Source organism: Montipora capricornis, chromosome 2 (assembly GCF_036669925.1).
Source record: "Montipora capricornis isolate CH-2021 chromosome 2, ASM3666992v2, whole genome shotgun sequence".
Classification (NCBI taxonomy): Eukaryota; Metazoa; Cnidaria; class Anthozoa; order Scleractinia; family Acroporidae; genus Montipora; species Montipora capricornis.
This window is the reverse complement of record NC_090884.1, coordinates 65,110,665-65,126,741: the sequence shown is the minus strand read 5'-3', so window position 1 is coordinate 65,126,741 and position 16,077 is coordinate 65,110,665. Positions and strand designations below refer to the sequence as shown.

General features: G+C 39.0%; 1 protein-coding gene and 1 long non-coding RNA gene across 4 annotated transcripts in view; one reads left to right on the top strand and one right to left on the bottom strand.

The window, feature by feature from the left end:
- The window catches only part of LOC138031561 (protein toll-like), a 178,174-nt gene that overhangs the window by 16,925 nt on the left and 145,172 nt on the right, over positions 1-16,077 (top strand). The window lies entirely within an intron of this gene.
- Positions 13,879-16,077, bottom strand: part of LOC138031398 (uncharacterized) — a 7,544-nt gene continuing 5,345 nt past the window's right edge. The window contains exon 5 of one of the 2 annotated variants that reach the window (XR_011128238.1): positions 13,879-15,253. This is a non-coding gene — a long non-coding RNA (uncharacterized lncRNA). The remainder of the gene's footprint in view (positions 15,254-16,077) is intronic. The other variant, XR_011128237.1, reaches the window with a different exon arrangement.

Sequence of the window (16,077 nt, the reverse complement as noted above, 5' to 3'; positions counted from 1 at the left end):
TATGTTATTAGGTAATGTTAAATGATTCTAAAGAATGACATTCCGAAAACATGTCGCTATGCAAGAAGATTTTGTATAGCTTTGATTTTAAGGTTTTGCAGCTCCATATATTAGAACTATTACTGCAATAACCACAATGTAAATGTAAATACACTCTGTAAATGTAAACACGACACTTTTTGAGGAAAACCATCCTGCAGAGAAATGAGGAGAGAAAAATATATATCCTGCAGAGCATTTAGGAGGGAAAAAAAAATGTGTCCCAATTTAAGTCTAAGCATTTGCTACCTATTTTCAACAATAAGGTAAGGGTAAAGGTTAGCGTTATTTTTAGCTTTGGGTAAATGCAGCAGTTAATCTTCACTTAAAGAGCAGCCTTTGGGGGACACTTTGTGACATAAATTGTTTGTATTCTGAGACACAAGTGATGTTGAAGTTGGCTAGAAGAGCAAGGGGACACTTCGTGACGCTTATTGAAATCCGCGTGCGTCTAATTGGGACGCACCTGGACATATCTCAGTTTGCTAGAAAAAAAAATTGCTGACCAGAAATCACCCACCCACCCTCCCCTCTCAAGAGTTAAATGGTCGGCCCCTAAACCAGAGTGGCACAATTCATACAACGAAGAAAATGGCGCCTGCATATCTTATTGTGTTTAACTGACGCAAGTTTTGACCCGTAAAAGCCATATAGGTTCACCTATGCACAGTCTTGGGAACTGTGGGGTCTGTTCAGAATCTGGGGACATTTTTGAGTCCCTCGTAAAATGTCCTCGCAATTGAGTGATTTTTACTATTGGGGAAACGTGTTATTCGTGATTTCCTTTTACTTAGGTTTGGAAAGTCTTGGAATTTTCTGATAGTTATGTCGTGAAGATTGTAAATTAACTTGTTGTAGTTAAAATTAGCATGCGAAGATGAAATCAATCAGTTCAAGACAATAAGATATCCAGGGACAACATGACAATAGATTTTACGAGAATTGACATTTTCAATGTCTACGGATAGCCACCATTGAAAAGTTTGTTTCAGATTATAACACTGGACAAGAAAAAGGTTGGAAAATGCTATGAAAAAGTAAGAAAAATGGATATCTTGACATCAGAGGGAAAAAGGCATACCTGAAGTACAGGGCACGGTTTATGAATCAAAACAAAAATCAAACACTTTGACGGTAGCAAAATTCATGACATTCTCGTTGCCGTCGGTGTTCCTTCTAAATTCGAAGCTTTTCAAGGTTAGGTTAGCAATATCAATTCTTTTAGTAGTTTTTTTTAAAGTTCCATCCAGCTTCCATCAATACTTTCTTTGGCGGTCAATACTGTAGACTGGGGTGATGAGCGGCAATAAAAGCAAAGAGACGCCAGTGCTTGGTAAGAAACAGCTCCTCGTGGCAAACCACATAAAGAGTGAACACCAACCTCGGCTATGTCTGGAAAGAGATCAAACAAACGTGCGATGTCCTCTTTGCTTAGTGATATTCCCTCCACGCACATCGCGAAAATCTCGTGCTTTTGAATGGCACAAATGATGGACTCAACACCCACCTTACAAAAAGCTAGTCTAAGAAAACGCAAGGACGAAAAAGAGGCATTGCTAATTCCTGTGTAAGTCAAATTTTCACAGCTGCCTACGTTTAATATTCCTAACGAGGGTATGCTTCCGGTAACAAAAACTAGATGGCTGTCATCCAACATTGTTTGGCTCAAGTTGAGCTCCGCAATGTTAACAGCTCGAATAACTGGATATTTAGAAAGTTCACCTTTCATTTTTGCCATGTTAAGAACTGTCAGTCCAGCACAGTTTTCCACTATTTTGCAAAATGTTGCCCAGGTTGTTTTTGCGCCACTTAAATCAATAGAGCGGAATAGACTAGGCCTCCATTGGACTGCTATGAGAAAGTTATCCACTGTCTCCTTTGATGTGTTCTGTGCTTTTACAACGGAGAATTCATGATTTCTTGCGTACTTAATCAGAGTTTTGTCGTAAGAAATTTGCAGCCAAGCCTTGCACACTAGAGAAGCGGTTCTTCGAACAAATTTGTAGGGTAAATATGAGAAAACGTGAAGTATGATGCTTTGAGGCAAGGTATCCATTTATCTTCAGACAAGTAGCTACGAAATTCATTCACGTATAAGGCCATTTAAGTGACAGTCTTATCACGTAGATTTAAGAGTTGCTAATGCTGTCAGATTCTCAGGTCCCACCAAAGAAAAGTATCTGTTTGGATTTTTGGTCTAAAGATCTAAAAAAGCAACTGTGTATTACAAGTGAGACAGCAAATTATCAATGGAACTTTCTTTGTGAAACGACTTATCAAAGCACTGCAATACCCATTCAAGGAACCCTTATCATACTTCAAAAAGGGAATGGAGCTCAGTATCTTGAGACGACAACTTGATCTTTTGATATTCTAAAACAACAACATTTGTACTTACCTTAATGGATTTTTGGATTCTTAAATAAAGCAACACGTTTTTCACGTCCTTGATAATCGGGCCAGTTTCTCGTTTCCCCACCAAAGAAAAGAACCTGTTTTACATGATGTTTGGTCTCAAGATAAAAGTAACCAACTGCGAGGAACAAACTAAAAGGCACATTATCAAAGAAAGCTTTGTTCTCCAACGACCTATCGAAGCACAGTTGTTTCAAACCGAGAATAGCATTTTTCTCAGCACTACGATGCTGCGGCTAATTCACAATAATACAATGACTGCATAGACTTTTCAAATAGGAGGAAAAAGTACGTATCTTAATACAGCATTTTCAGAAGTCAAACAAAAACTAGTGACAATAGGTAATAAAAGACTTTTTTCTTTCTTTTAACCTTAACTGACCCTTTTAAGATTAGTTTGCTGAATAGTAGGCATCTTCTTTAAGTTCGTTTATGCTACCGTTTTTCTCTTATTTAAGTCGTTTTCTTTCAAAGACAGCCGTGCAGCAATAAATATTGTTAACCGCTTAGCAAAACAACCCCCGCACTCACTGATAGTGCGAGAAATCTAAACGTCCAAACACTGACTTTTCATAAGGGTTTGTAATGACATTATATCGAGTTTGCTAGCTTATCCTTTACGCAGTCATATGGATCAAGTTGAAAAAAAGGTACAATATGGCCATACTTTGTCTAGAACATTACTTTGGCATGACGTTTTCGCAAGTTGAATCTATTAGCCTCAGGCTACGAGGAGTGTAACTGAGACCACATAATCACGACTCTATTTGCAGTAAGTTAATGGGTACACACATCATATCGCTTTTTCAAAAGATTCCCGAAAACTCTTTCCCGCTTAATTACTTTTTTGGCAGATGTTTGTCAGATACTCCCATTTTCACTATTGTAGACGCCACAAGACAATATTTCGCGCGCATTTTTTTCGTCATGATTTTGGCGGGAAGTAGGTCGGATATTGTCTAATGACTCTGCCGAGAGAGAACATTATTTTTGAAAAAAAAAAAAAAGATAAAATGCGCAATGAGAATTTGTCAAAAGTGTTAAATCTAGACAGCTCAGAATTTTTTTGCCTAATTGTCTCCTTGCGTCCGTCCTATATAGAGGTAGAGGATATTTTTGTTTGGTCCAATTTTCACTTTAAAGCCAAAACCTTTAGTAGAACCCATTTACTGAAAACTAACATTAAGAAAATTGCCTGGGATGACAATTGCATTTCGTATTACCACGTTGTTGTGCACATCTGAATAAACATTCCGATAAGAGTAAAATGACCCTACGGTCGCAGATAACTTAGTGGGGACTCACATCATATCAGTATGCCAAAAGGTTCACATCAGTCCGGGAGAGGATCTATATTTTTACCACGGCAGGGTAGCCTTTCAGTTACCTGTGGAGAAACAGAATCGATAAATGAAAATTAACACTAAAAACCAAAGTACTAATAAAGTTGCCACCGATATCATGGGGTTTACGTTTTTAAATATTCGAAGAACTACTGCCACAAGCCCACTATATTAGATTTCAACTACATCTTACAAAGGCGTTTTTAAGAGTCAAATGACACCTTCCAACACGCAATGAAATGTCCTCTTCTTTCTTTTACTTTTCACGGACCTCTCTAAGATAGTTTGCAGCAAAATCATGGGCAACCATATCATTTCTTGGTCGTCAGCTGATGAGAAACTTTAACTTCATGTTATTTGAGAAGTTTACTTTCAGAAGACAAAAGACCAATTCGGCTAACGCAATGTTGTACCCAAATCAAATCTCTTGGGGTTAAGATTCTTTGTGTATTGCATTTGCATGAGTACCTTGACTTTTACTTCACTTGACTTTTACTTCAATTGGGACCTTAAAACTGGGCATTAAGTTGGCATCTTAGGCGGCTTGTCTACACGAAAACGATCTTCTCCCTTTGTTTTATCTATCATGTGCTAACTATTTTTTTTAATTTTGTATGTCAGTAAATTCAGTCGTAACCGTTCCATTGAAAAGAATTCTAGTTCCCAAAAAAAACAAACAGGCAGCTAATAATTGTCTAGCAAAGATGAGAACGGCGCCGAGACAATTCTATCTACGCCGAGACAACTCTGTCTACGCCGAGCTGCAGCAATGACCCTTTGCAGACCTTTGCATCCGGCATGAGGTATTAGCACAAAACGGTGCTTTCAAACAGTCATGAAAATACTTGCTACATTTCATCCACATGATCTTATGGCAATTTTCATAACGGTTTTGAACATTTTCCCCTGAATGTTTAATTCAGAGGAAAATGTTCAAAACCGTTGAGCAGATACAACGCCATTTCAATGATGAGTTTTGCGCCATTTTAACCATTTTAATTTATACGGCATGCATCAGTGCATGCAGATAAAGAATTCAGATAGCAAGTATTTCTTTCGATCGCTTCATAGGGAAAAATCTTTCTCTTTTTAGTTTTACAAGGGTCATTTGATTGTACTGATTGAATCCTAAGTTCTCCACGCTACACAATAAGTCTAATAAGTTTGTCTTTACATGCTATGCTAAGTATTCACACTAAATCATGCGAAAGGCATATCTCTCTGCGTTAGATATACAGAGAATATATGAGTAAAATGAAAAGAACCATAGAAAGCGAAAACAGAGATGAACAACAACATACCTTTCAGCGAATGATTCAACATCACCGCATGATATCGTGTTTTGATATGAGGTGCCCGTAAAAGGTCGTAAAATGGTTCAATGCTTAAAATTAGGAGTGTTTAATGACTCCATAATCAATTGGAGATAAGTTAATGGGGACATACAGTGCTTGCGGCATTTTCCGTCGCATTCTTTGTTTTTATCGTTTGTTTCATTTTACTCAAGTGACTATGACACATATGGACTTTATAAGAAAACACCTCGCGCGAGTTTCCCTCGTCTCGCGGGAAGCAGTTTTGCTGTCATTGACTTCGCGGAGAGAGATAGAGTAGTCCGCCGTGTTTTTGAAAGCAAAAGATGCATGTAACTAAATAAACTAAAGAGCAATGAGATTTTGTTACTGGACTTCTGTTGAATCTGGAAGGTTGACATTCTTTCCGGCTTTATCTTTCCGTCGCCTTCGTTTAAGAACGGATGTTTCGTTTGGTCGTGGCCTCTAAGTAATGACTTACAAAACAACGAGATTTGACTTACGTGTAAGACTTACAAAACATCTCAATTTTCTAAAATTGGCCATAAAAGCGTCCATTCCTCATTACCAGTTTACTTTACCAAAATAAATAAACGATCAGCAGTCAGAGAGTACAGGGAGAGGAAAAATGGCGCCATTAGCTCCCTTGTATTGCACTTTCTTCCTGTCTAAGTTTTGCATGGGGTGACTTGAATCATATGTATCACCTACAGACATTCTACCTTTCTTACCTGTTATTTCAGTCCTCTCCAAAGTGTTGAAACTGCAGGCACCTCAAGAAATAAGCCTGTAGAATAAAGATTATTGGAAAATCTCATCTCTTAACCCGCTGAAATGTTTCATTAGTCTAGATTATCGTGGTTTTTTTTTTTTTTTTTCCCAATGCCTTTTATATTAATAAAGAAATGTTATTATCGTTGTTGGGGTTGCTTTTCTTAATTGCCGGAAAAAAAAATTAAGGTTTTGTTTTTGTTTTTTTGTTTGTGTAAACATAGTTCATATAGATGAACTGCTTATGAAACCCGGAGAGAGAACAGTACTGTCGCACTTCATGTTAACTTGACCGTGACTTACCATGCACAATCTGTTGTCCTCGGTTCTCAACTGAATTTTGAATAAATTAATCGAAACTATTGATTGGCTTTCTTTTAGAAAAATCGCGTGGTTTGTGCATGGTTAGGGCCAAAACAGAGAACAAAGTTGAACAAATTTGTTCACTGGTATGCTAAGTGACCTTTCTAGACAAGGGCATAAGCTTTCCTCAAGCTATCCTATCCCTTTAAAATTACTTACTTTCAACTGTCGTTCCCCTGATTTGGTATAGGATCTGTATGTGTTTGCTGCAGGAACGTTAAACATTATGCCAACAGATATTCAACATGTATACAGATTGCTATACAAAGTTCATAGCCATGTGACTTTCCAGAGGAGACAAGAGATCCTCGCGTATCGTTAGAAACTCGAAAATTCACCACTCGTCTGGAAGTAATTCAATTCTGAAATTCGAGAATCCCGTACAAATGAAAAGGCAAGAAACGTGTTGTAATACCTCGCACAAAATAAAAGCGTTTTTAACCTTGACTGCTCTTGACATGTATTACAATAAATCAGATGAATTAAAGTCTCGATTCAAGGCGCATACTTTTTTGAATCGATTGCATGCTGATGAATACAAAGTGTCTGCACTCCCTTTAATAATCGGCTTTACGTGACGCCACCAGTCGGTGCGTTTTTTTAAATAAAGATTCTTTAAATATGTCAGTCAACCATTGTTAAATTGTGTCCGATCAAAACCGATTTGTGCATGCGCTATAAATTGCTTATCAACAGCCTTTGATCAATTTTGTGTTACCACAATGAAAGGAACGTCTGCGTCGAGCGTAATATATAGCCGTTCACCAGAACGTTTTGTCAGGATCGGTGAGAGGCCTCTTAGGAGGGTTCCAAGGTTTGCATCAATGCGCGGCAGCGTAAAGTGGGTTTGGGCCCGGTGCAAGTCCTCCCATGCAACTGATCTAGGGAATTCCGCTCTCAAGCTTTGCGTGGTGAGTTGCGCCACCACGTAGGTCATTGAGATGTCAGGAAGGACCGTTCATTTTTCACCTCAAATAAAATTTAAGTGGTTCGTTTCTTCCCCTTGCACAAGCAGGGGGCATGGCACAGTGTCGCTGTGTTAACTTTGATTACAGTCAAATCTTGGAAATATGCGACAAATATATATATATATAGTTTGAAGGGACCAAGGACGGACAACTCCTGGATGGCATTTTCATTGGGAGAAAAACGTTTTATGCCCTGAGCGGGATTTGAACCCACGTCTCCCTGATTACCGGTTGGATGTGATCACCACTACACTATCAGAGCAACCATGCTGGTTACATGGCCAATCTAGATAGCGAATGGGAATTAAGTGGTCATCCTGGGCCCATGTTTTTCCCAACCAGAACGATGATTCCACAGGCGGACGATATATATATACCTATCTTAAGGTATCTTAAGGTCTCTGTCATTACCACAAAAATTGACATTGATATTTTACTCTTATTTCAAGCTATCTCAACTCGTGAGAAAAAGTGGTTTTTCTCACGCATGCAGGGCCTTCCCCTGACGTGCTAGAGAGAAACCAATGGATGCGCCATCAAATGCTGCAATAACTTCTCGGGGTTAGGGGGGGAATAGCTATTTCCGGGGGGGAGATATCACCAAAAAAAAACTGCCTTCTCTCACGTATACAGGGCCTTCCCCTGACGTGCTAGAGAGAAACCAATGGTACCACGAGATTCGCCATCAAATTCTGCAAGAACTTCTGGGGGTTACGGGGGAGTAGCTATTTCCGGGAAGGAAATATCGCCAAAAACTGACTTTTCTTACGTATGCAGGACTTTCCCAGGGCGTGCTAGAAAGTAACCAATGGTACCACGAGATGTGCCATGATTAGGATTAGGGAGACCACACTCAAAACCGGGGGAAGTTAGACCCTAGAAACCACTTTTCCTCACGTGTGTACAGTCTTCCAGAGGCCGTTAAAAGTGAAACCGACCTTACCACGAGATGGGCCATCTCCTGAGGAATCTTCCTGGCGCGGTCTCGGGTCCCCCGGACCCAAACGGGGGGGAGTTAGGCCCGAAAACGAAAACAAGTTTTTCGAGGATAACTCCCCCGGGATTTGGAATTTGGCTAATCCAAGGGCACCGTGAGGAGGGTCTTCGGAGGGCGCGTCTGATGAGCATAAAGCAAAGTCCGGGGGGCCACTTTTGTGTCAAAACAGGGGTGCTCTTGGGCCTCTGAGGTCCACAGGTCGATTCGCCCCGGGTCGAAACTGGTGCGAAAAGTTGTTGGGTAATAGGGTCTAGGCGCATGAGGAATGGGGTCCCAAGGGAATAAAACGTAGGAATGTTAAAGACAAAAGACTGTGCACAGGGCTCCCACCTCAACACAGGATGCCCATATTTCGTCACGTGATAGATCTCGTTGAGACCTTTCCAACGGTGTATGGTATTATGGGATATCTCCATGGCAACCTGAAATAAGCTTTTTCCATGATTTGGCCGTGCAGATCCAGTAGTAGATTAACTCCTACACAGGATTTGAGGCTCTTCAGGAGTCCACTGGAGAGGTGGTCGTGAAATTTGACCGTTGAATTTGAGCTACGAAGCTGAAACTTGGCACGCACCTGCGTACGGCCTAGAAGGTAAGGCCAAGAGAATATGGGGGAGACCAGACAAAACCGGGGGGAGTTATGGCCGAAAAACGTTTTTCTCACTTACACAAAGCCATCCTGTGAGGTGCTACAAGGAAACTAATGGTATCACGAGATGCGCCTTGTGATTTTGCAACTACTTCTTGGGGTTAGAGATACCACACTCAAAACTGAGGGGAGTTAAACCCGAAAAACCACTTTTCCTCATGTGTGTACAGTCTTCCAGAGGCCGTTAAAAGTGAAACGGACCTTACCACGAGATGGGCCATCTCCTGAGGAATCTTCCTGGCGCGGTCTCGGGTCCCCCGGACCCAACCGGGGGGAGTTAGGCCCAAAAAAGAAAAACAAGTTTTTCGAGGATAACTCCCCCGGGATTTGGAATTTGGCCAATCCAAGGGCACCGTGAGGAGGGTCTCCGGAGGGCGCGTCTGATGAGCATAAAGCAAAGTCCGGGGGGCCATTTTCGTGTCAAAACAGAGGTGTTCTTGGGCCTCTGGCGTCCACAGGTCGATTCGCCCCGGGTCGAAACTGGTGCGAAAAGTTGTTGGGCAATAGGGTCTAGGCGCATGAGGAATGGGGTCCCAAGGGAATAAAACGTAGGAATGTTAAGGACAAAAGACTGTGCACAGGGCGCCCACCTCAACACAGGATGCCCATATCTCGTCACGTGATAGATCTCGTTGAGACCTTTCCAACGGTGTATGGTATTATGGGATATCTCCATGGAAACCTGAAATAAGCTTTTTGGGTGATCTGCTGTGCAGATCTGGTAGTAGTTTTACGCCTACACAGGATTTGAGGCTCTTTAGGAGTCGACTGGGGTAGTGGTCGTGAAATTTGACCCTCAGATTTGAGCTACGAAGCTGAAACTTGGCACCCACCTGCGTACGGCCTAGAAGGTAACGCCAACGGAATATGGGGAAGACCGGACAAAACTGGGGGGAGTTATGGCCAAAAATCATTTTCCTCACTAACGCAAAGCCTTCCTCTGAGGTGCTACAAGGAAACCAATGGTATCACGAGATGCGCCTTGTAATTCTGCAACTACTTCTTGGGGTTAGTGGGTCCAAGCTGAAAACCGGGGGAAGTTTTGGCCCAAAAAGTGTCTGTCACCTCTCCCATGTGCAGAGCGCTCCATGGGGACGCTGGAGAGAAACCCATGGCTCGGCCAGATGCGTCTGGTCATTGCGCATCTTTGTAGCGGGGTCGGGGGCCCCTGCTTTCCGGTGGGGGGACGTTTCAAGACAAAGACCCGCTTGGTTTCCTGCACGACTTGAAAAAAAAGGCCCCTCCACCGCCCTGGGCTACGTCCATAAATGCGAGGATCATAACTTTACTTGATTTCATATTTGCAGTTCAGTATACGATTCATTTCATATACCATTTCGTTCATTGACAGTATTTATTTGACAACATATTACGATTTGGCAATACGTACTAAGATTTCTGCGTCAAATGATCTCACTGACCTCGAGTCTCTTGTTAATCGCGAGCTTGGCAACTTCAACGAATGGCTTAAGGCCAACAAACTGTCTTTGAACATAAAAAAATCAAACTTTGTCATCTTTCGTCCCCGGCAAAAGAATATGCCCTTCATACCTAGGATTGGAATTCTTGACTCCGTGACTAACACCTCGCAAACCTTGAAATGAAAGATTATTTCAAATACCTTGGCTTGCTGATTGATTCAAATCTTTCATGGAAATATCACATAGAATCTATCTGCCACAAAATCAGCAAGTCGATAGGAATTATAGCCAAGATTCGACATTATGTCCCACGTCGTGTTTTACTTTCAGTGTACAACTCATTAATTGTCCCTTACTTAACTTATGGTATTTGTGCTTGGGGTAATTGTGCCTTGAAATTTCAAAGAAAGATCGTAACTCTACAAAAACGGGCCTTACGTCTTATTTACTTCTGTAAGTCTAAGGAACACGCCGTACCCTTCTTTCTCAAATCAAATTGCCTTCCCCTACCTAGCCTATTTTCCAGAGATTGTAGCTAGTTATTGTATGATATCAACAGACAGACAGCACCAGTTAGTATACTCAATCAGTTTGTTAAAACAAGTCAGATTCATAATTGAGAACTTATTGTAATTGAGATTTACAAGGTTGTTCTGAAATTTACCTGGATAATGACAGTAAGATTAGGATTTTGCCTAAAAAACCTTGAAATAATTAAAGAGGAGAAACCTTTAAGATTTTGCAAGATGTAGCCAATTGACCAAGAGTTTTTGGCGGATTTTCCAAATGACTTACCTGGATTTGACTGGGATTTCCTAACGAATAGATCCTGAGATTTACTAAGATCTACCGAGACATACGGGATTTAAGATCGTGATTGGATTTACGAGCTCAAGATGTAGTGAGGTTATTATGATATTCCAAGGTACTGTTTCCTAAATACAGAGCTATACACAATAAAGCAAGATATACTGGGATTTATCAAGATATACATGATATTTACACACATATAGCGAAAATGATTCAGTTTTTTAAATTTGCCATGATATACTGAGATTCACCTATGGACATCAAAATATAATGTGATCCTCTAACAAATAAAGGAGATTTACAGACTTACACTGATATTGACGGTTTTACCAAGATGTATAAAAAGGTCATGAGATATGCCAATATTTACAAAGATAAACTGGGCCTTACAATGTTATAGTGATATTTACAGAGTCATTTCCCAAGATATACTGAGATTCACGAAGACATAGACCAATTGCATAAATGGCGCCCAAATTTGAGTAACAATACTTTATACATCCTTAGCCTCGTGTTTGTTTCAAGAAAAAAGGATTTTTCTCATGAATGTGAGGCTAAGGATGTATCAAGTATTGTTATTCAAATTTGGGCGCCATTTATGCAAAGGGTCTATTGAGATTATTTTAAGGTTGACTGAAACCTTTTTAACCTTCACTGAGTTGTATTAAGATATATAATCATTATTAATTAAAAAGAGATCTAGGAGACCTGAGGAAATCAAGGATGCATCACCAGACTCCATAATTTGAAAGATTGTGAGATAAAACTGGTGTCATTTTTGGTTTTTATTATTTACATTGCATGAATTATGTGCTGCCCCTCTAAGAGCCCCTGTAAAATGACAATGATCTCTTACCTTTTACTCTTTGGAGTTGACGCCAAAGCTTTTTTTCACAAATATGGCAATCATAACTAGCATCAAATAGTTTTTCATCTTTCTTGCTTGGTAAATTTCATTGTTTTTTTAAAAGTATTTCTTTTCTTAAACTTAACAAAGATATCAGCAACATTGTCATCTTTACTCATTGCAGAATAAAGAATCAATTTAAAATTAATACCAGAAGGAAAAACAGCATAAAAACAAAATCCGGATTGATAAGCAAAGGAATGGCTTTTTTTTGGGTTTCCTTCACAATGTTAAGGAACACTGTAAAACATTCAGAATCTGCATAAATTACTAAAGGTACTTTTATTACTTTTGACTTCTTTTTGATAATTTTGGAAATTAATTTTTTTTTAATATTTAGTTTGACAACAGCAAGACCATTTCCTTTACAATATTCAAAGTGTTTTTTAAAAATATCTCTTTAAAAAAATTCATCTGGCAATCAAACAGTCTAGGAACGTTTTTAATGAATGAGTAATGCAAATTTTCTCATTTTCCTTCAGAATCAGTTAAAAATAATAAATCAATTGAGTTATTTTCAGTAAATTCTTTGATTGAGTTATATAATGGAAAACATGTATCCTTCCAATGTTCATTTAATCCAAATACATTAATTAATTGGTGGTAAAATTTCATGGTTTTTCTAATTTTGGGATGTCCTTGGAAGTGGAAAGCTTATTAGGCTGAAAAGTCTAAATCTGTTTTGTATTTTAAATCTGTTATTCTTTCTTGACCATTTTCCTTTGGGTAAAAACGACGAAAAATAGCCCATTTAAAACAACAAATGATTTGCATGTTAATAACTGCCTTTTTTGCAAACAGACTAATTTTCGACTTAGGATTTCGAGTTGGATTTTCGAATTGGATTTTCGGGTTGAATTTCGAGTTGGATTTTCGAGTTGGTCACTGTAAATTAATGGAGACTGCAGACCAGGGGTAAAATGCAGACTAAGGTTATAATGTAACTGTTGAAAAAAAAAAAAAACCTTTTAGAAGAGCTAACCTTAGGCCTAATTAGACCTAAAACAATATTTAGGCTAAACTCAAAAATCCAACTCGAAAACCCAACTCGAATTCCTAACTCAGTGAATTTGGCACCCTTCCTTTTTTACTGCAATAAATTTTGGTAAAGGATTTATTTCATGCGTATGTATTTTAAAACTAAGGATTTTTTTCAAACTTGAGATTACTCAGTCCTAATTCTGTATTAATTTGTTTTTCTGTTAGTTTTTTGTATTATGTTTTAATAAAAGATAATCTTCATTTATTTCGTTATAATTAGCTTTTGAATTTCAAAATGTATAAAATATTGTTTTACTAAGTGTCTTTGTTTAAAAAAAAAAATTAAATACCATTTCCACACTAACTACAACTTTAATATTTTTGTGCTCCACAGGCTATTTCCACTCTTGCCTGCTAGCCACTGGCGCTGGCTCCTGTTTTCATGATCTGCAGTCCACCTCTTCCCTTTTTTTCTCAACTGTGTTCTCCATGTGCCCTTTAGTCATCCCCTTCCTCTATTCTTTTCTGGTTCTAATTCAATAAAACTGATTTGATTTTTAATTTTCCACTTTAACTCCTTTTGCACTTACGTCAACATTTTTCAATTCAAATTTAACTCTTTTAGACAACCTTTTAATGCAGATTTTTCTGATACTTTTTATTTCTTTTCCATCTTCTCCGACTTCGGTGGTACAATACCAGCACTTTTACAGAATTCTTCAATTTCCGTACTACTTTTTTTTATGAAATTGGGGTTTTCTCTCATTTTTTCTAAAATATTACTTATCTGATCATTTTTTTAATGTTCAAGTTCTTCTATTTGTCTTTGTTCTTTTCCAAGTCTTCGTTCTCTAAATTTTTAATAGTTCATTTTAAAATTATTTTGTGACATTTTCTTTATCTTTTTTAAAACCTTTTATTTTAATTTTTTGCGCGTTATTGTTTCGTACCCACACCCTGCTAGCTGAGCCTTTCTTAGCTCGATGAGAAAGAAAGAACTCTGCAGAAATCATGTTAAGTCTTTATAAAGTATGTTGCTTGGAGACAGTTTCAAACCCAGGCCAAGTCTCCATCGCACTTCAAGACGCCATGTTAATTTTCATACTGAAGGCTCGATTTTGACCTTGACCTTGTCAAAAATATGATCCGCGCGTTGCCTAAACCGGTTTCACCAGAGTGAATAGCTCAGAAAGTTGGACTGCTGCGACCTAAAAGACTATACACGTTTTCTGCAGCCTCTCTTTCTCGCCCTCAGGTGAGTTTTTGAGAGGCTCTGCTCGCAGGGTGCATACCCATTGATAAGCTTTGCTTGCCTGTGTTCTTTATCCCCGCTTTTTTTCACACTATTCATAATACCGAAAAAAAAATCGTATAAAACAAACAACTCTCAGAAAATCCACAGTATCAAAAAATTGGCGAAAACACAAAAATCATAAAATAAGCAAAAGAACTGTAAAAACACCCAATAACAAACCGAATTTCTAAAACCATTTATCTACTACGCGCATCTTCCAGGGTTTGCGGCAGGAGGAACATTCTAATCCATGGGGAGCTGAGTGGCAGAAAAACAAGTTATACAGAATAGAGTGCGGGGCGTTCCCCTGAACAGATGAAGCCAATGGCTTTCCTGAATAGCGCTCGTAATTGTGCATCGTCCTGGCCTAAAATCAGGGGGTGGCTCATCCAGGTGCGGGGAACCCTCCACAAAAAACCAGTTTGGCTATAGAGTGTATGGCCTTTGGTCACCACCCCAGGAACTCCAGAATGCAAAGGAATCCCAGGATGAATATGATACCATCTTGAACGTCAGTGAGAGGTCTCTCACGTGGCAAAACGACGAACGACTTCGGACAGGCTCTCACCACCTTTGAACGCTTCAAAGGAGCATTTAATACATCATTCGGGGATCAATCCTGTAAATCAGTCGAGTGATGACACGGCTGGGGTTTTCGAGGACATCATGAAGGTAGACGATTCGTTTGCTCCATATTTTCTTACCCATGGTGCTCCGCACGCCCACATTCAGCGCGCGGAGCTCCGCTAAACGTACGCATTGCACGCCATTTTTTTCGCCGGCTTTGTTCTTTCAACGGCGAAATTATTGCCGACAAGGGTTATTGCGTGATGTTCACACCACGTGACGTACAGTAGCAAATAAAATCGCGCAAAAATTAATAGGCGGGTTGTAAACGTATAACGTATATAAGTGGGAAAGGTCCGTGCTGTAACCGAATGTGGAAAACCATTGAAGTCACCAAAACTTTGCCGTCTCGACCCTAAGGACAACACAAGACATCATCTTAGGCACGTTGTTTATTTCGAATTTAATGTACATTCCTAGCGGCATTTTTCGCCACTTCAGCACTTACGATTTACCAATAATTATGAATAATGAATAATTGGTAAATAATTGAATCAATAAGAGCACACTTTCGAGTTAAAGTTTACTTAAGCCTCTGTTTCAAAGCGAATCTAAGTACGCACTCTCCCTTATCAACAAGAGAATACAGAAAGCGTTTGTTCTTGTCGATTTCCTTTTCAATGTTGGGGTTAGAAGGAAATGGTATGATACAATAGAGGAATAACAAAACTAGGTATTAAATACACTTAAAATAACAATAAAACAATGTTTTTATACAGACTCTGTTTTAATATCACAAAGACCGGAAATCAAAACTGTCAATAATTTTATCTTCACCCTTTTTTTGGTCTATATTTCGATTTGTTTAAACTGACACCAGTTAAATGACAAGATTACATGCTGCAAAAACTGAACGCCTTTAAGACCAAACAAATACTACTTAATCCAGAAGGCACTTGAACCACAGGCTTAACTTAAGCCTCATTTAAGAAAGAAAAACTTAAAACTAAAGAAGACACTCTTTCAGCTCAAAATATCAGCAAATAAATCCATAAATCACATTACTTCACCTATAAAAACAGTTTTTTCAATTCAACTACCAAACTGTAATCAATTACAGCCGATAGCAACAATGAAAAAATATCGCACATGCCCTGAAAAATAGTGCTACAAACCAAATATGTTCCAAGCAAAGAAAGTAGGCCAACTTTTTAAATGCAAGCAATAAACATGACTTTG